The following is a 20,010-nucleotide window of genomic DNA, read 5'->3' as shown; positions in this document are numbered from 1 at the left end:
ACTTGTCGTACCGGACTACAAGGCCGTTTTGTTGCAGGCGGTCGAGCACGATGCGCAGGTGACGAAGGTGTTCCTCTTTTGAGGAGGAGAACACAAGTATGTCATCCACATAACATACACAGAAAGGGAGGTCCCCTAAGATGCCATCCATGAGACGATGAAACGTGGCCCCAGCATTACGAAGGCCAAAACAGGAGTAATTGAAGGTGTATGTACCAAACGGAGTGGTGATGGCAGTCTTGGGGATGTCTTCTGGGTTCATAAGCACCTGATAATACCCCTTCAGGAGGTCGAGCGTAGAGAAAACCTTCGCTTTGTGCAGGTAGGAGGTCACGTCGGCAATGTTTGAGAGGGGGTAGTGATCCGGTTCTGTTTGCATGTTCAGGCGCCTGTAATCCCCGCACGGACGGAGGGAGCCATCTTTCTTCAGAACGATGTGTAAGGGTGACGACCATGGACTGGAGGCCTTTTGGCAAAGGCCCATTTCCTCCATTTCGGCGAACGTCTGTTTGGCGGGTGCCAATCGGTCCGGTGCCAGACGTCTGAATTTTGCGAAGACTGGGGGTACCGTTGTCTTGATATGGTGATAAATACCGTGCTTGGCAGGAACCGTGGGCGTTTGGCGAAGTTCTGGACGGAAAACTTCCGGGTACGACGTGAGGAGGTGGGCGTAGGCATCCGTGGGTGCGCTGATGTGGAGAGTGAGGTTAGAAGGGTCGGGTTGAAGATGTGTCGACAAGTACGAGTCTGCGTTGACTAATCGTCGGTGGGCGACATCGACCAGAAGGTGGAAATGATAGAGGAAATCCGTACCGAGGATTGGCAATGTGACGTCAGCAACGAGAAACTTCCAATTAAATATACCGTTTCCGAACGATAATGTGAGGTTCTCATAACCATAGGTGGGTATCGCAGATCCGTTGGCAGCTACCAAGCGGACGTCGGCAGATGTAGACAGACTACGTCGTGCCTTGAAGAGTTTCCTTGGCAAAAGAGAACGACAAACACCCGTGTCTACCAAAAATCGCATGCCCGTTCCTGCATCCTGTAAAAAGAAAAGATTAGAATCACGGGAGGCCACCGCCACGAGTGATGGCCTACTTACACGTTTTTTGGCCACTGACAATCCTCGGCACATTTCTTCGCGGTTGCCCCGAATCTGAAGTGGTAGTAGCAAAACTGCGGCAGACGAGAGGTAGTAAGTGGCTGTAAAAGTCGTTCGCTGGGGCACGAGCAATTGGTGGGTGGTGGGCGGCTTTGTCGCTGCTTCGGCACGTCACGGGGTAGGCGTGTATGTCCTACGGCATTCATGTCAGCTTCGGTTGACGTTGAATAGGCATCCTCTTCGTCAGGGGTGGAGGCGTTGATGGAGGTCTTGAAGTGGCTGTCCATAAGGGCGTCGGCTTTGGTCATCAAGTCCTTTATGGGTAAACTATTAACATCGGGTAAAGCAGCGCGTATAGGTCTGGGTAAATGGCGTATCCAAAGGGCACGAAGTAGGCTCACCTCACGAGGAGAGCCGTCTGCGGCAGGTTGAAGGCGAGCGATACTGGTCATTTCCCTGAGGGCAAGCAAAGCCCTTTGGTCCTCCAACGGTTGTTGCGAGAGCTGAAAAAGCTTTGCTAAACGGGCGGCTGGCAACGGCGAGTACTGCTGCAGAAGGTATGTTTTGAGGGCGTCATACACTATTGGGGTGTCTCCTTGTTCACAAAGCCAGTCGGATATTTCTGGGAAGGTGTCCTCGGGTATCGCCGCGAGAACACAATCTGCTTTGGTGGTTGAGCGAGTCACGCCCCTGATGCAAAACTGGACTTCGCGCTGAAACCAAGCAAACGCCTCTCCGCTGGCAAACGATGAAAGTTTGAATGGGGCGGCCGCAGCGCCAACTGCCGTAGAGTCTGCCATAGTACCAACAATGGAGGGGCGAGGGGGTGGGGGTGGAAGGCGGTGGGAGCGAGTCGACTTCCGGGGTCACCAATGTGACGGGCAGAGAGAAAGGTTGCGACTCAAAGGCAGGAAGCAATCAACTGAGTCACTTTATTATAGAACACTCTCCTTTATATACAAAACCTCAAGGCAACAGGCATTTTCATGTTCACAAGACAGACAATGTTACAGAGGAAAACCAGAGACATGATTATTCAGGTCCTTTTTAGTGCGAGGGAAGAGCGCAGATACAAGCATAATATATACAAAATAATTTATGTACGATCGTGTGACACACGGTTGGTACACTATCGTTTCCTTTCAGTTGAAACCATTATTTCTGGTCTGGCCTGCATTTTTTATGTTTCTTATTATTCACTAGTATCTTTGTGTTATTATAAAATGTATGCTGAATTACTATTTATTGATTGCCAATAAATAACTGATTGGTATATGCGACTTATTTCGGCCCAAATTTAAATAAATAAAGATATGTACGAGCATTATTTATTTATTCCTTATTATTCTGCATAATAACATGAGAACAACTGAAATAATTTTGTTCTTACATGTATACAAACCTTTTCTGCCCATGCATACCTTGTTCCTACACAGATATAAACTTGTCTGTTGTGGTATACAGCTAAGCCTGTATACCTTGGATGCTATGGTGGCTTATGTAAATCTTTGTTCGTATTGGAAATACAAACTTCGACTGGTTGGATACACAGTGAGACCTGTATGCCTTTTGTTGCTAGGTTTGTTCATATGAAATATGCAAACTTCGAGACTTTTCCTGAGTCTAGAATGACTCTTCCCTGCAGGGGGCAGGAAGCACTAACATACTTCATGATTAGACTCTAAGGTCTGAGCGACCAAGGAAATATTGTCTTGAGGTTAAGGCACAATTGGAAAATCTACAGATACATTAATGCTCTGGTAACCTTCCATCAGAACGACATGGCCTGAGCCCAAAAAACGGATTTTGAGTGAAGCGAAAAATCTATTTTTGGGTGAGATAGCCATGTCGTCCTGATGGACCCGCCCTCCTTTCTATGAAAAGGCCTTGGCAGGATCCCTTGCGAAACTACTGTATCTGTAGCACCTGCTCAATGCTTCAAGGCATAAACATGGCGGCAACGATGGCGCCATCTAGATACTCAAATAGTAACGGAGAAAGGGGGCCTTATTAACGGCTCCCCTTTTATTTGTGCCACTTTTCCCCTCGAAGCGTATACGCTATTTGGGGTGAAGATTGCTATGTGGGGTGTCAAAGAATACGTCGCCATGAGTTAGAATTCTGGAGACCTTAAGTTAAATTCTCTGGGTATATCACTGTAGTCAAATATACCTTACGAAGCTACTTAAAGGAACCTTCCATCAGGACGACATGGCTATCTCACCCTAAAATAGATTTTTCGCTTGGCTCAAAATCCGTTTAATGCATGGTAAATGTATTCACAAAACAGAGCCCAAGGCATCATAATGCTAAAATCAATACTAGCTAACGTGGCACTAGAGAAATAAGACTAAATGAATACAAAATAAGGGGGCGGTCAGGTATGCGACATGACGCCCAATGGCTAGCTTGACTCGGAGTGCATGGCTCTCTCATCGCCTAATAAAGCTATATAACCACTCCCCGAGGGGATCTAAAACAGTGAAAGCTAATCCAAACTGTAAAAGAAGAGGGTACTCAACTTAGACGACGAAGAGGAAGCCATCATAAGTTGAAAAACTCCAAAAAAGCTCAAATAAGCGCACTCGAAAAATCTTCGTACAAAACAGGATGTTGCGAAGAAAGGAATGGCGCCATCAGTGACGTACAGTGGTACTTTGAGGGGAGAGGATATGTAACGGCTCCTCACCTATCCTTCCCCCTAGTTTCCTAGACTAGGTTAAGTCTATTAGGGGTGCAGATATATATGGTTATCTACGGATACGTCCCTGATTATACACGATATCTTAGGATAGTCATTCCGGGGGTTAGAACCCTGTGATACATGACGGTAATTCTCTTTTAATATCATTTGCAGAAATATCATACAGTAGGAAGCTACTGGAAGGACCTTCCATCAGGACGACATGGCTTGAGCCCTAAAAAAGTACATAAACCGTTCATTGTAGCTATATTTATGTAATTGAAGATGTAAAATCAAGATAAAATTCATGTTCCTTTACATGTCAGTTTTTATATGTTTTGCTATTTGAGTCTTGACTGGGTCTTCATCCAAACTCTTTTCTGGTTCTATTAGAATGTTGTCCGCGTCATCATCAAATTCGTCCGTCTGAATCGATTCTTGTTCCTTTCTGGGTATTAAGAGGATACTTGAACTGTTACTAACGGAAGCTTACCATTTTCCAGTCTTTCTCTTTCCCTTATTTTTCCCTTTTTCCATTGATTCCATTTGTTTTTCTGTCGTGGTTGCTTTACCATCTTCGCCTTTGTCTTACTCCATGTGTACATCAACTTGAACTTTCATTTGAACAGGTCCCTCATCCTGGGTCTGGGAGATCTTAAGTAAGGGCTCTGTCTTTGTTCCTTCGTTATCATCTGCAGTTCGGTTCTCGATTTTACTTTCATAACAAATTTATTCTTTATCTACTGAAATCTGTTGTAAACCGGTGTCTTCTCTTCTTTCAGGGCTGCTTTTATCATTGTTATTTTCAACTGTAATTACTTCATCAGTTTCTAGTCTTTTTCTACTTTCTTGCCTTTATCTTCAACGTTGACTGGTCCTGTATTTTCATTTCCTTTGGTATTCCAATGCGTGATCGCGGGAAAGTTTTCCTCATTTAAACTAAGCCGTTGCTCCACAATTCCATAAGTACAATCTTTGACTAAATGGTTTTCTTGTCCACACTTATAATAAGTGCTCCCCTACTCATTGTACAAGATGGTCAAATTAAAGCCAGAAACGTTTATTGAGGAGGGAATATTCTCTTTCAATCTCATCTTAAAAAGTAAGAGTTCCATTGAGTTTACCAGAGAATAGACAAATATCAATTCTGTTGTGTCATATACCTTCCACTTTCCCATATCTTTTGAAAATTTAAATAACAGTTTCGTCAGATATTCCAATAGGTGAACTCCTTATGGAAACATGTTACAGCTGAGCTAACATTGACTATCTTCACCTTAACCACTTCACTCAAATCAATCACATCATCTTCATAATCTCTAACAACACTCGCAAATGTCTCTTATGAATCAAACTTTACCAATACTTTATTCCTACTAATATTCTGTACACAGATGATGTTTGCTATGTTGATTTTCATTCTATCAAACAAAACTTCACTCACCATTTCCATTGTGGCAAAGGCCGAAAATCCAAACCTATGGAGTCTTTCCTCCGCAAAGTTTGAGAAGTTCCCATACTGAAGATTATTATTTTCCACAGCAACACACGTAAAGAAAAGTGAGACCATAGAAAACGGAGTCTATGACGTAGCACACCCAGAGGCAAGATTGCCTCAGGGCATGTAAGTTTCTTGGACAGAAACTCGACTTTGTAAGCGTAGGTATTAACCCTAATAATTAGAGTTTTCTGAACTTTATATGAGCACTTTTTCACTTATTCAAGTACACCTCACCTTGTTTTACACAATATCCATATTCCTACATAGTCACTTGCACTATAAATCCTCTAAATTAACAAAATTCCAAGAGGTCTTTGAACCATGTTTAATAGACAGCAGTTTCTTCTTCTTCCACCTGGCTTACTAGGAAACTAGTGCTCCTTAATGGTATAGAAATATGCATAAACTTAGCCTCCAAATATAAGTACTAAATGCACTGCTGACCTCCACTCAGCATTCTTTTTTCTAATTTGGTCAAACACTTGTTTCATATCCTTTTTTTAAAGATGAAAGGTAATTTTTACTTAAGCAAAATTAAATCTTATTGCTATGCTATATATAAAGGTAAAAAAGATATACATTTATAATACAATTACATCTAACGTTTAACATGTAACATATGCAAACACAAACAAGACTGAATAATGACTACTTAGTAGTGAATAACTTGTTTAGGTACTTTACAAATACAGATATTATAAACCTAATAAAAACACAAACAGGACATCAAAATATACTAGTGCTGTGGAAGCAACACTAACAAAGTCCCAACACTACAAGCAAGCTATCAAAATGTACAAGTGCAGTGAATAAAACATCAACATGGCTGTCCTAAAGCACCATAAATAGATACTGAATTATAAATAACTGTAAAAAAGCTCCACAACTACAAGCAGTAGATCAAAATATAAATGTACAGTGAATAAAACCACATAAAAAGACTCTACTAAAACATCACAGACATACAGGAGAACAAATTATACATCTATAATGGAAGACAAGACATTACAAATACAATAATAAGGACCTGAGGCATGACTGGTGTTATGAACTTTAATCCACTATTTGTGGCAAAAGAAACAAGCTCTTTTCCTTTTTATGATCAGTGCCACAAAGGTTAGAATTTAAAGCCAAGGGGCAAGATCTCCAAACAGTGAAAATCACATTGAAAAACACTCAAAGAGGATAACATAATTTAATTATCAAAACTTGAACATTTATTATAAACAAAGAAATAATAAGTTAAACCCACAAAAATATATTAAAAAAAACTGATTACGGTGTACAAAGAAAAGTTCACCTAAAATAAATACTCATTCATAAGATGGAACAAGAGACAGTAATTAGGAGGAGGAAGGAAAACAACCTATTTCTAGAAAGCCCTGAAAATTTTCAAGAGGAAGAAAATAAAAGGGGGAAAGAACCTTAATTGTAGATTATACAATTCAAGAAAAATCTTCACATACATAAATACTTAAATCAGTTATCACGGATCGATATTGACCCAACATCAAAGGTGGTTGCACGAAATAAACTCTATGGATGATAGCTCCACCATTCAACAAAACCTGCTGTCGATCCACTGTTCTGGAATCCCGAGTAGGTCTGCAGCCGAAGGATACACTGACCTGCGTCAGTAATGCCAACAGTAAAAGACTCAGTTTATATCCCTACCGGCTATTATAACAGAATCAAGCATTTTCACGACTCCAGAGGTTCCAGGACGAAGGCAGTACCAGGATGCCCTCCCAGGGGCAGCAGGAATGTCTCGAGGGGTAGAGACGAAAACGGTAGAGTATATCACACTGTCACAGCACATAGGCAGAGCGCTCAATCAGGGCACAGGAGCATATCAAAAACAAGGCTGCAGCTTCTACAGCAACTTAATCAGGAGGAGGAACACCATCAATGTCCTCCGCAATACAGTAGAAAAGGGCCCCTTAGATACAGCAAGGCCTTCAGGAAGTAGATATCTCAGTGATATTTAAAATGTCCTTCAGGAATATGGTCAGAGAACCTCCACGCTAAAGAGCCGAATCCATACTCCCTTTCATCCTCAGCCAAAGGTCCCCACCAAGAGTCAGGCAACGAACATCAAATCACCAAACAACCAGCCCGGTGAATAATTACAAGGAAAGAAGAAAAAAAAAAACAACTCATGGGTGAGGTACCACTTATATAATAACAACCTTCGGTGGGAGCGAGAAAAACCTTAACCAGTCTTTTCTTATTTCCATTTTGTGACATAACAAAGATATAATGAAAGCAACTTTATGAAATTTACTTCACAGGCCACGAATAAAATTAAGCAAATTATTTCACTGGTCAAATATGAAAGATTAGGTACTTGTGACTACTGTAACTACTTGAGATAGGAGGTGGGGGGGGGGGGAGATATGCCAAGAACTGACGTTTATAAATGGAAAGAAATGGAAGGGGATGAAGCAATTTCTAGTTTCTTGTAAGCAGAGAGGCAATTGGCAGATTGTGCACATCCATCGTATATAGTGGATCTTATCCTTTCTGGAACACAGCTTGCAGATCTGCCTGTTAGGGTTGAAAACTATCATATGCCAGCCCTTGGTATCATACCGCTGGATGTCATGTAGCTTCTTGGCATTCTGACATGGCATTGGCATTGTCTCCTTCTGCAAATGGAGACATTACTCTTGGTACCTTAGTCTTCTGACTTCTTAAAACAGGAAATATCAAGCCGGAAAGTCTTGAGAGGAATCAGTGTCTCTTTCAAGGCCTTGTAGTTTCTTTTGTACAGAAACCAGCCATTGCAAATGCATAATTCCAAGATGTACCAAAAAAGCTGGACATACCACCATCTGGCCTACATATGAGCATTGTGGAAGATGGTTAGAATGTCCCGCTTGCTGATGCAACCCTTTTTTTCCATCATACTCCTTGATGACATTGGGACAAGGAACCTCTACCGTCTTCTTTTGTTGCCTATTGTAATGAAATATTTACTTCATTGGGACATCCCAGAATCCGACGATAGAAGAGTAACAACACTGTCATCCTTCCACTGCATGAAAACAATTCCTTCTGAACAAAAAACCTAATTTTTCCCCCCAGGAACAGGTTTCTTGTCAGTTTCTTTGTCAGGTGTGAGAGGAGGATAACCAATCCTGGTGGTATTCACAGTGCCCCCATTATTTGGGCCATATATCTAAAATCAAAATGGTTCTTGAAATACTCCATGAGGCCGACACTGGTGAACATTTTTCTGCATTGATAGAAAGCTGATGTGTTTTTGTTAGGGCCTTGACAGGGGTGATAACAAGTCTTGCTTAATATGATGATAGGATGTCAACATAACAACCGAATGATTACCTGGAACATAGATGAAGAATTGTTAGTAATTATTCCTGAGGATCCAATCTGAAGTTGTCAATTTTTCTCGGTGGGATTTAATGATACGTTGGTATTCTTAAAATACACTTTAATAAATCTTGTGACTACATTGCTCTCTGACAGCCATCTCCTAAGTGTGTGAGTGGAGCATCATACACAATCTGACAAAACCAAAACGTTGCTAAACAACAAAAGAGCATCGCTCTCAAAGACTTAAATCCTACTCCAGTACAAAACTATAAAGAGTTACATCCTATCTTCAAAATAAATCATTTCACTTATATACAAAGCATAACATGTTTTATTCATGCAATATGATGCAATGTTGTGCAATACCTGTAACACTTGAAATAATACAGTACATTATTACAATAATACATAACAGTCTCCTCCCCCTTAACTTGACATTGTAAAAATCTTTATAAATCTAATCTCTCAGGGGGCTTTCCTCTATTAATCCTATTAGGAAGCACTTTAACCTCATCTTGTACTGGTACATGAATTGGTTCTGAATCTACATTTGATGTTGGAGCATCTGGGTTAATATTTTACTCATTTGATCTAACTACTTCTTTAAGTTTCTCATCTCTAACATTCACATGTTCTACTGTATTTCTTGTTAATGGCTGTAATTGATCAACATGACGTTTTACAACATTATCACCAACAAGAACATCATAATGTAAATTTCCTATCTCTCTTACAATCTCTCCTGGTACCCACTTCTCTGGAGTGTTGTACGATCTTACCATGACATCAGATAAAGGTAAATAATGTCTTACATTAGGAAGCTTTACTACTTGTTTATACCCATTATCTTTTAAATGGCGGACGGTCCCCTTAAATCACTTTGCAAACTTGGATAAAATAAATCTAACTTACACCTTACCCTCCTCCCCATCAACAAATTTGAGGGTGTCACGCCTGTTGTGCTGTGCAGCGTTGTTCTATAAGACAATAAAAACTTTGCTACATGCAAAAATATGTTACCTGAATTTGCTTTTCTACACTTCATATTGTGTTTAAACAAGTCTTTCAGCCTCTCCATTAGTAGATGGATGATATGTTGCTGAAAATGTATGCTTTATACCATTGACATTACAAAATTCTTTAAACTCTTATGAGGTAAATTATGAACCATTATCTGTAACAATTCTTTCTGGAATACCATGTCTAGAAAAAATTTGCATTAACTCATTTATTGTGGCGTAAGACATTGTTGTCTTCATTGGTATGATTTTTGGCCACTTACTGTAAGCATCTACTACTATCAAAAACAAGTAATTTAAAAAAGGACCTGCAAAATCTATATGGACTCTTTGCCATGGATACCTGGGTAACTCCCACAGGTGCATTCTAGCAAATTGAGAATTGTTCTGTTGCATAACACAATTCATACAATTCTTTATATAAGATTCCACATCTTTATCTACACCTGACCACCATACATAAGTTCTCGCAACTGACTTTGATCTTACAATACCTTAGTGATCAGCATGTATTTCAGACAAAACCTTATTTCTCAGTGAATTAGGAATAACATCTTTTGCAGTTATGGGTATATCATATACAGAAATTAATAGAACACTGTCATCATACTCCTCTGGAGCTTTGTCTACTGGTAATCTGGATAAAGCATCTGCGTTACCCATGTTAGATGTTGGACGGTATTCTATATCATAGTGGTATGTGGCTAACATAATTGCCCAACGTTTTAGTCTTGCAGCTACCAACGTAGGTAAACTTACTTTTGGACCCAATATTGCTAATAAAGGTTTATGATCTGTAGCAAGTGTGAACTTTTTCCTACCATAAAGATAAATATGGAATTTTTTAACTCCATAAATAATGCTAAACCTATCTTTTCTATTTGAGAGTAATTCCTTTCTGCCTTGTTCAATACTCTAGAAGCGAATGCAATTGGTTTTTCTGTTCCATCTGGCATTACATGAGATAATACTGCACCCAAACCTATGTTTGATGCATCACATACTAATTTAACTGGTAAATCCATTTGATAATGTACTAGGAATGTAGGTGATGTTATTTCCTGTTTGATTCTTTCAAAAGATTCCTGAAACTATTTTTTCCACTTCCATTCTACACCCTTATTCAACAGATTATACAATGGATGTGCAATTGTAGACAAATTCTGAATGAAATTCCCATAAAATGTTACTGAACCTAAAAATGATTAAAATTCTAAAATACATTTGCTCTTATTTACTCTAATATTATGTTCCTTCAACTTCTTCAGAACTGTTCGCAATCTTTCTCTATGTTCTCTTGTGTCTTTACCAGCAATTAAAATATCATCTATAAAAATGAATACTCCTTGCATTCCTGAAAAAATCTTATCCATAGTTTGTTGCCATATAGCTGGACTGCTTGTAACTCCATAAGGTAATCTCTTTGGTCTAAACAAACCTAAGGATGTATTTACTGTACATACTTCTTGTGAAGTTTCATCCATGGGAAGCTGTTGAAATGCTTGTCTTAAATCTAATTTAGAAAAAACACTGCATCCTGACATAGTTGCAAACATGTCTTCCGGATTTGGTAAGGGATGTTGAGTTACTTGCAGTTGTGGATTCAACGTTACCTTGTAATCTCCACATAACCTAACCTGTCCACTTTCCTTCACAATAGGAACTAATGGTGTAGCCCAATCTGAATATGTAACCTTTTCCCAGGAACCTTCACTTTCTAATCTCTTGATTTCTGCTTCAACTGCACTTTTCAATGCATACGGTACTGGTCTCGGAGCAAAAAATCTAGGAGAACTGTCAGGTTTCAAAACTAATATTGCCTTTGCGTTCTTTACTGTACCTATTTTATCTTCAAATACGTCTTGAAACTCTGATATTATATTATCCACATAAATTTCATTTTTGTGTTCATCTTGTCTACCTGAAACCTTCAAAATACTAGGCCAATCTAACTTCAAATACTGTAGCCAATCTAAACCTAGCAACGTTTGTCCATTACCTTTTACTACTATTAATGGCATTCTCTCTAATTTCTGTTCTTTGTACTGTACTTCTACGTTCAAAGCACCCATTACCTGAATATCAAAACCATTATAAACTTTAAAAACTCTATTTGTACCTTCTAATAACAAATTAGGAATGTTTCTAGCCATTTTCTCAGACATAATTGATACATCGGCTGCTGTGTCAACTTGCATCAAAATTGGTTTACCATTTATGATTACTTCTACCTTATGTTTCTTTGCACCTTTGTTGACGGAATTAACGCGAAACGCAAAATCAGTTTCTGATCTAACCTGATTATCATGAACATTTTGCGCATTATTCTCTTGACCAATAGTATCAACTGTAGCATTTATTTTCTCTGCACACTGTTTAGGGAATAAACAAGCATTTGCAAAATGACCCATCTTTCTGCAATTCTGTCATGTTTGTCCAGTAGCAGGCATTTCTTTGCTTCGTATGTAAGATGATCAGTTTTACCACACCTATAACACTTGGGTTTTTCTTGTTGTTTCTGTGTATAAGCTTGATTCTGATATTTATGAACATTAGTGTTAGGCACTTTTCTATGACTAGGCTTTGACATATTCCTTCTCTGATTCTCATAGTTTTTCCACTTAGAACCTACTGTATTAATGTTAGAATTTTCCATTCTATTGCTTGTAGAACTACCTATTATGTTACTTTGCCTATTTGATGTTTCTAGAACTCTGCCTGTTATCAATACCTTTTCTAATGTTAAATCTTTATCTTGTAATAATTTCTTTCTTAGCTCTTGTGATGTGTAATGTGCAATAACTTGATCTATGATGACATTTTCTAACTCTAGAAATTCACATGAAACAGCTAAATTGTTTAGTCTAGTCACAAATGCATCAAAACTTTCATTTTCTTTCTGATAAGCATGCGCCGTAATCTGGTATTTTTCAAAAAATTTATTGACCTGAGGAGCAAAATATGTGGTAAGAGCCTTAATTGCAACTTCACTTGTGTCATCTGTAGGCTGCAATGTCTTAAACACTTCCCGAACTTCCCTACCTGCTGTATGAAGTAATAATGCCTTCTTTTGGGCATCTTTTATGTTCCAACTCTTCTAAATAAATCTTAAATTCCTCACACCACTGTTGCCTTCGTGTTGCAACAGAATTGGGCTCAGCTGTGATGCTAGATCGTTCAGGATGTTCAATGTCAAAAGACATTCTAATTCTTACCTTATTACCTACAATAGGTTACTGTTCTGAAGTCACTTTGTATCCCACATTTTTTGTATCCTACCCAACCTTAAATTTCACCTTTTCTTTTGTTTTCTGGCTATTATGAAATTCCTCCGTTCTGCGGCTTGGAAAATCTTCACTGGCCCTTCTCTCCTCTTGTCCATCAATCTACAAAAGCACCTTCTCTTGTGCTGGCTATCAATCTACAAAAGCCCCAATGTTTCTTCTGCGTGTGTTCGTCCTGCTTGTCACCAATAAATATGATGATAGGATGTCAACAAAACAACCGAATGATTACCTGGAACATAGATGAAGAATTGTTAGTAATTATTCCTGAGGATCCCATCTTCGTCGCCAATTAATATGATAATAGGATGTCAACATAACAACCGAATGATTACCTGGAACATAGATGAAGAATTGTTAGTAATTATTCCTGAGGATCCCACCTGAAGTTGTCAATTTTTCTCGGTGGGATTTAATGATATATTGGTATTCTTAAAATACACTTTAATAAATCTTGTGACTACATTGCTCTATGACAGCTAACTCCTAAGTGTGTGTGTTGAGCGTCATACACAATCTGACGAAACCAAAACATTGCTAAACAACAAAAGAGCATCACTCTCAAAGACTTAAATCCTACTCCAGTACAAAACTATAAAGAGTTACATCCTTTCTTTGAGGAAATTAATAAATGTTTGAATCCTAATATAAAAATAAATCATTTCACTTATATACAAAGCATAACATGTTTATTCATGCAATATCATGCAATGTTGCGCAATACCTGTAACACTTGAAATAATACAATACATCATTACAATAATACATAACTTTGCTGCTGACCTGCAGGGGAGACCTGTTCTCAGAGAGAGTTGTAGGGTGACTGAGGGAAGTTGTTTCTCCCTGGTAGAGTTGGATTGCATCAATGAATTCACCAATGCTTGCCCTTCAGAGTAGCTCTCATCCCCACTTCACAGGCTTGCTTTGAATGTATTACCGTAAGGATCAAGCCCTGTTCCCCCTTCCAAACCATCTTCAGGAAGTCTCTGGTCAGAGCACTGATGAGTGATGAATCTTGAAGAACCTGTCCGTGGTGGTCTGGGCATTCTCATTATTGTTAAATTGAATCAGGGACCTCACCAGCTAAAACATTTTGGACGACACTACATCAGACACATAATAGGCACATGTACAATGCTTATGTAAATAACAGTGGCAATGAACACAGTTATTTGAGAGATGTTGGTAGAGATGGCAGAGCCTACATCATTCTGCCTGGGATAGAGATTAGTCTGGCAAACAATGTCAATTACAACATATAGCATAAGCAGGGTCTGAAAGTATTCATACTGGGAATTTATGGTACTAGGCAGGTTGGATGATGTTAGGCAGGTCATGATGGCTAATGAACTTCTCTATTCATACCCGTTCTTCAGTGCTCTTGGCCCTTGGACTACGTGCTTAGCTCTGGAGGTGCTAGGGCCTTACACTAGTCACACATACTTTTGAAAGAAATAACTTACTGTATATCAAGATAGGAATTGGTAAACCCTATCAATAAACACATTTCTAAAGTTCATGAAACTCAATAAGTCAAAATATACTTAGTAAGCCATAGAAATCAACCCTTTCAACTCACCAGGTGAAGGCTGGGGTAAGGCTCATTCTTATATAAATCCAAGAGGATATTGGGGTTAAAGGCACTCTCAAAGATGTCATTGGAGGCCTAACACTTGGACTTGGCACCCTAATAAAAGTAGAAACTCGTTGTAGAAAGCTGGAAAAACCAAAAAATACATTATTTATAGTCTTCACTATCATATAAACCCCTATAATTCAGTGTAAATGTTCACCATGTAGGCCATAATGAAGGAGACCTATGCGCAAAGTAAATTTTTGGGCTCAGGCCATGTCGTCCTGATGGAAGGTTCCTTTAGTAGCTTCCTTAGGGTTTATATGACTACAGTGGATATTCCCAGAGAATCAAACTAAAGGTTTCCAGAATTCTAACTTCTGGCGCGAGTACCCTTAAGGTTTCCCTTTAGGATATCGTATAATAACAGGGGACGTATTCTTGACATGCCACATAGCTATCTGCACCCCACATAGCGTTTACGCTTCGAGGGGGAAGTTGGTGGCAAGATATGGGAGGAGCCGTTACAAAGTTCTCCTCCTCCGTTACTGTTATTGGTACTCGGATGACGTCATAAGCGACGCCATCTTGGCCGCAATCTTGGCTGACGTCATCACCGCCCGCAAACTCCATTCCTTTCGTAGTAGCGTCTTTGACCAGGTGTTTTACCCAGTTGTTTCGCTAATTACTGTCAGCATGTCACAATCTTCAGCTTCTTCTGCCTCTGGAAAGTTGAGTACCTTATTCTTATATTGTATAAATTAGCTCTGGCCGTAAAGTAACGCTTTTTTTATCTTAAAATACTGTGTTTTGTGACGGAGCTATTGCCTAACCGGAGACGTCTCTGACGCTGTTGTTCGCTTCGCATGCTTCATTTAGTTAGCCAGAACAACTGTCCTGGTTTCTTAACTAATTATCAATATTCGTTATTTAGTCTTCCTTGCTAGGAATTAGTTATATTATGCCGTTAGTATTCTTTAATTTCAGCAGTGTAGGTTGCCGATTTTATGACACTAGAGATGCTAGCCAGTCGCCTAGGCATTTTAGCCTAGGCGTTTTAGTTTACTTTCATGCATAATATAATAAGTGTTCCTGGTGTTATTTTATTAAATTAAGATATTAGGCAATTATACATATACGATTCTGTGATTGCACAGGGGTTTTTCCTCCTTCTAGAGAGTATACAAGGTGTTTTGATGATCTTGGTAGTCGATTCCTCTGCCCCTAACCTAACGGCTTAGAGGCTTTTGTATACTTTCACACCTCCCCGGTTACCTTTATGCATAAGGTAATCTCTCCTCCCTCTGAGGTAGCCTAGGCTACATCCTAGCCCTCCTTTCCTTGAATCGTAATTCAGGTGAGGTTAGGCTAGGATTTTTCTTTCCCTGCCCAGAGCCATAGTACATGAGCTTTGAGTTAGGGTCAGAACCTCAGAGTACCAGTCGTTTGCCCCCAGCTACCCCATTAGGTGAATGAACTCTCCTTTTGGTCTCCGCTGGACGGCAAAAGGTGGGGGGGGGGGCCTCTGCCCTCCACCCTAGGCCACACTTGGTAGGGTTACGACCATTCCTCCCTGTGGCCTAGCGACTTGTCCTACGCCTGCCTTCTCTGGGCTTGGAGATACGCTTTCCCTAGCCTAAGTTAGGCAGGCTCAAAGATTCTGTTTCTTTATAGTTTGGAACGGAACGTCATTACCGTTCCCTTACTGTACTAACCCACCCTAGGCTGGAGAATGTACTCTCCCTATACCTGGGGTGGTGCCAGTACCGAAACAGAGCCCCCTTTAGGGTGCTGGGGAAGGCTCACACCAACCCCCACACCCCTTCACAGGACCCTTTCCCCTCCCCCTCTGTCCTTTGGTGATGGCCTAGCCATCACACCCTTGTCCACCGTCCTACAACTCACCGAGTACCGTCGGGCTGTGGGGTCGGCCCGGTTTTTCACCTGCTAGGCTAAGCCGTTTAGCATCCCTTACATAGTTCAGCTATGGGATAGCATAATGGCAGGTCGATCTGCCGGCGGGAGACCTCCCTGCTATCTTAGAGTGTTCTTTGGTCCTCCCTTAGATCGCCACCCGCAACCCTAGCCGACCGCCGGCAGAGCTGCGGCAGGATGGAAGCCTGATCATAAAACGTTCTTCCTTCCATTTGAACCCTTCTTCTCGAGGAAGGCGAGGTTAGGGTAGTGAGCTGCCGCCCTTCCCTCTCCGTTCCTCTTTGCTTTCTCTCTCTCAATCAAGTGCCGGTTCACTGTCGCACAACTCTGCCGGCAACAGCCGACAGTGTAGCCTAGGTCTCCTCTCAGTCACATGGATCGATGACAGGGTAGGGGTACCTACCGGCCGCCGGCGGTCGCCGACATGTCGGCGGTCTGCCAACAATACTTGAGGTCGTCTCCCTTTCCCCGCTACATAGACTTATGGCTGGAATGAGTTACCCTCAACCGGCGGCCCGCCGGCGCCCGGCGTGCCTCCAATGCGCCGGCTCCACCTATTTCATATTACAACAGTGGACTGTCATCTTTCTCTAACCCTGCTGGCAGTGCACCGACAGTGTCTGTTGTATGGCTGTATACGGTAGCCAGTACATTTGTGGTATAGTACATGCCCTAGACAAAAAACTATGGTGTATAGTTATGCAATAGATAATTTTCTAGCATAATCTGTGCATCCATGCGCAGTCACTTGCCAGGACTTGGGGATAGTTCTTTCCCCTTTTCCCTATACTGAACGATCATCAGCTCTCTCCCTTTCACCGCTACTAATACTCCAGAGGAAGCACTAGCTATGCTACTCTATCCCTACGGGATAGCTTCCCCCTTAGGGCTTACCTGAACGGAAGCCCTAGAGTTAGTAATGGAGTAAGGTCACGGCAATTGGCTGGGCAGGATTCACAAGTATGTGTCTTTCCTGCTTCATTTCCAGCTTACCTATCCTAAGCTCACACTTGGAAAGGAATCTCATATTTTAATTAAGATTACATTAAGACTAATCTAGTATTATTCTAAGTCTATCATTATAGACTTCCACATACTCATGTACCCCTTTCTTCTTTACAGGAGCAGTACATCCGGTGTGAGAGCGCCTTCTGCAGCGTTAGGCGCCGTGATTTCTACGGCCACCTGGCGTGCCGAACCCACGCCAGCTGCTCCGTCACCCAGGGATCTCTGAGGCACTGGGATCCGCAGGTTTGCACGACTTGCAAGGTCCTGCTCAACAAGGCGTTCGAGGCTCCCCAGTCTGCGGTGTCAAGGGACATCGCTCGAGAGAAACTGCGCAAATGGGTGCATGGTTTCCAAAAGAACGCCACGGGGCCCTATCTTCCCAGCGAGAAGATGATAGCTATGCTCTTTCCTAAGGCATCTGTGGATGCTGTCATCCCCAAACCAGAGATCCCCTGCGTCCAACTAATGGTCGACCCAGATGTTTCGGACGCACTTCAGGACATCCATCTCGACGATGATGAAAGGATGTCAGAGGTGTCAGATACCACCGAGAGGACCGTGATGGCCGAGGGTCGAGAAGAGGAACGTACAGATGCTCCTGACTCCGAAGAAGAAGGCGCCGCCGCGCCCTCTGTCGCTTCCGTAGTCATCTCGGAATCAGTCCCCTCTACATTGTCCACTCCTATGCCCACAAGAGCGGACGACTCCATGGACAATTTCCAGGCCATGATGGCGATCCTCGAGGAGAGGTTCTGCAAGAGGGACGAGGATTTCAAGAAAGAAATCCTCCGCTTATCGAAGCAACGTTAGCCTCAGAGGAGGATGAACGGGAAGGACCTTCCCACCTGCTCCGTGACTAACCCATGCAGGCATGCTGAGCACATGCCTATCGCTAGCGGCAGGATCTTCGTCAATGACAAGCTAGGTGCCGTCCCCCTAGAAGAGGTGGAATTCTGGCATAGCTTTAAGGCGGACCCAGACTGCTATATACCCTAAGGAAGCTACTAAAGGAACCTTCCATCACGACGACACCTGGTCTCTTGACAAGGTGCTACATTTTGCCTTAGGTTTGGACAACGAAACTTGCCCTCTGAAAGATTTGACTCAGAAAGGGATTTTCTTATTTGCTCTAGCCTCAGGGGCTAGAGTTAGTGAAATTGTGGCAATATCAAGGGAAGAAGGCCAGATCCAGTTCGCAAAAACAGCCGAACTCACCTTCTTTCCTGACCCAACGTTTCTCGCCAAGAACGAGCTACCCACCAAGAGGTGGGGTCCCTGGAGAATCTGCCTTCTGAAGGAAGATGTCTCCCTGTGCCCAGTGGAGAGCCTAAAGGTCTATCTTCGAAGAACTTCGGACTTCGGTGGAGGACAGCTCTTTAAAGGGGAAACATCGGGTTCTGACTTGTTACTTAACAACTGAGGGCGAAGATCACCTACTTCATTCACAGAGCGGATCCTAACAGTACACCCGCAGGTCACGAACCCAGGAAAGTCGCCTCTTCCCTGAATTTCTTCCAGTCGATGGATTTCGAGAGTCTTCGCTCATTCACGGGCTGGAAGTCATCGAGAGTGTTCTTTAAACACTAAGCGAAGCAGGTCCAAGAAATCAAACACTTCGTGGTAGCAGCAGGGAGTGTGTTAAAACCTGCTGCTTAGTGCAGCGATGAACAGTGAGTTATAAGGGACTCTAATTCTAAGGGTGTCTGTGTTGACCCTATAGTCCATTTCTTTTAGCGAGGCAGATTTGCTCCGACTCGCAGCGGTGCCCTTTTAGCTCGGAAACGTTTCCTGATCGCTGATTGGTTAGAATTATCTTGTCCAACCAATCAGCGATCAGGAAACTTTTCCGAGCTAAAAAGGCCACCGCTGCGAGTCGGTGCAAATATGCCTCGCTAAAAGAAATGGACTATAGTGCGCAACATAGTGAAAATAGTGTCACCGAGTGACACTACGGACTGTTCTAAATATACTAAGGTGAAGTCGCATAGACTAAACACTTGTGCCACGTGTTTCAAACTTGAAGTGTATATAAGACATTCTAGAAAGACATTATAATTCCTATGGAATTAACGTGAGATGGCAAGTTTTCCTTTTCAGATACCACAGCTATTTCTATTAGTGTCCCAAGTCTATGTAACTGATTTACATTCCATTGCAATTTACATTTATTACTTTTATGTATGCTAATTCTTATTTGTGCCCAAATAAACGAATTTGCTGTTTTCGTGTTTCTTATTTCGCCCTAATGTGTAATAAAATACTGTTTGAGAGTTTTAATATCCCTCTATTCTGTATAAAATAATTGAACAATGAAATTCTATTGTTCCTCCACTTAAACAAACTCATCTAGACTGAGGAAATTTGTTCCAACACATTATACTTACCTTACCTTACTGGCGAAAAATCTATTTCTGGGTGAGATAGCCATGTCCTCCTGATGCACCCGCCCTTATTTTCTATTAGGCCTTTGCAGGCTCCCTCCCGATCTTACTCTATCATGGGGGCTGACCTTGACGGCAAAAGGAATGGAGTTCGTGGGCGGTGATGACGTCAGCCAAGATGGCGG

The sequence above is a fragment of the Palaemon carinicauda genome, chromosome 30, assembly GCF_036898095.1.
Source record: "Palaemon carinicauda isolate YSFRI2023 chromosome 30, ASM3689809v2, whole genome shotgun sequence".
Classification (NCBI taxonomy): domain Eukaryota; kingdom Metazoa; phylum Arthropoda; class Malacostraca; order Decapoda; family Palaemonidae; genus Palaemon; species Palaemon carinicauda.
Note: the sequence above shows the minus strand (reverse complement) of the source record.